Source organism: Colobus angolensis, unplaced genomic scaffold (genome assembly GCF_000951035.1).
Source record: "Colobus angolensis palliatus isolate OR3802 unplaced genomic scaffold, Cang.pa_1.0 Scaffold311, whole genome shotgun sequence".
Classification (NCBI taxonomy): Eukaryota; Metazoa; Chordata; class Mammalia; order Primates; family Cercopithecidae; genus Colobus; species Colobus angolensis.
Window position 1 is genome coordinate 1,671,213 of NW_012116389.1, and position 1,609 is coordinate 1,672,821.

Below are 1,609 nucleotides of genomic sequence, written 5' to 3' on the forward strand. Positions count from 1 at the left end.
ACCTCCAAGTTTGGCCATGGCCGCTTCCAGACCATGGAAGAGAAGAAAGCATTCATGGGACCACTCAAGAAAGACCGAATTGCAAAGGAAGAAGGAGCTTAATGCCAGGAGCAGATTTTGCAGCTGGTGGGGTCTCAATAAAAGTTATTTTCCACTGAAAAAAAAAAAATAGAAGGGAACAAAAATAAGACACTTGGGAAAGGCTACAATTGTCCTCACGAAATAATGTAGACTTAAGATTCAAGGTGAAGAACTGAACACATGAATTTACCGCAAATACTCCTAAAAGCTCACTACAATGACTGAATTGGGATTGAAACCATAAGGGCACTTAAGAACAAGCAAGAGAACCATCATTAGGTGGAAGTCCTGAAGCATTTTTTGGAACACAGAAAAGTACTTGACATTACACAAACAGAGGATTCATAGCAACTGCACCTCAGCCACTAACATGTTAGTCCTGGAGCATTTATCCTCATCTTGTTAATGAATGAAAAGAATTCCACCTTTAATACCAGCAGATCTCATCACCCAAGGCAAGTTTCTCCATGTAGTAACATTTACCTTCAAGGTAAAACATGGAAATACTTTCTAAACAATATGAACAAAAGGCTTGGGACAGTGGAGAATGAATGAAAATCAGCCTTTTGAACCACAAAGCCTTTCCTTAAGCCCCTTTCCTGCAAACATAATGGCAATTAGTCTTCTAATCTTCAATTAAAAAATTGGAATGTTATTTATTGGGAAAGAGATTTGTACAAGAAATACTGACATCTGGCAAAAGAGAGTATTTCCTATTTTTTGTTTTGTTTTGTTTTTTTGAGACAAGGTCTGGCCCTATCGACCAGGCTGGAGTGCATGGTGTGATCTCAACGGCTGCAACCTCTGCCTCCTGGGCTCAAGCGATCTTTCCATCTCAGCATCCCAAATAGCTGGGACTACCGGTGTATGCATGATGCCCAGATAATTTTTCTATTTTTTGGAGAGATGGATTTTTGCCGTGTTGCCCAGTCTGTTCTTGAACTCATGAGCTCAAGCGATTCACTGGCCTATGCCTCCCAAAGTGCTGGGATTACAGACTTGAGCCTCCACAGCATCCGGGCCACATTTCCTAATTTAAAAACAAAACAAAAACAAACAAACAAGAAAACCAGGACCAGGCACGGCGGCTCATGCCTGTAATCCCAGCACTTTGGGAGGCCGAGGCGGGCTGATCATCTGAGGTCAGGAGTTCAAGACCAGCCTGACCAACATGGAGAAACCCCGTCTCTACAGAAAATACAAAATTAGCCAGGCATTGTGGCGCATGCCCGTAATCTCAGCTACTTGGGAGGCTAAGGCAGGAGAATAGCGTAAACCCAAGAGGCAGAGGTTGCAGTGAGCCGACATCGCGCCATTGCACTCCAGCCCGGGCAACAAAAGCGAAACTCCGTCTCTAAAAAAAAAAAAAAAAAAAAAACACCAAAACAAAACTATGCTTCTAGATGCCATTTAAAAAAAAAAAATTCACTACCTCATCACCATAAAATGAACTTTACCAATCAATAAACCCCCCAATGTGCAGCAAACACTGAATGAGCCTTTTAGTGCCTTACTATTACATATGTGA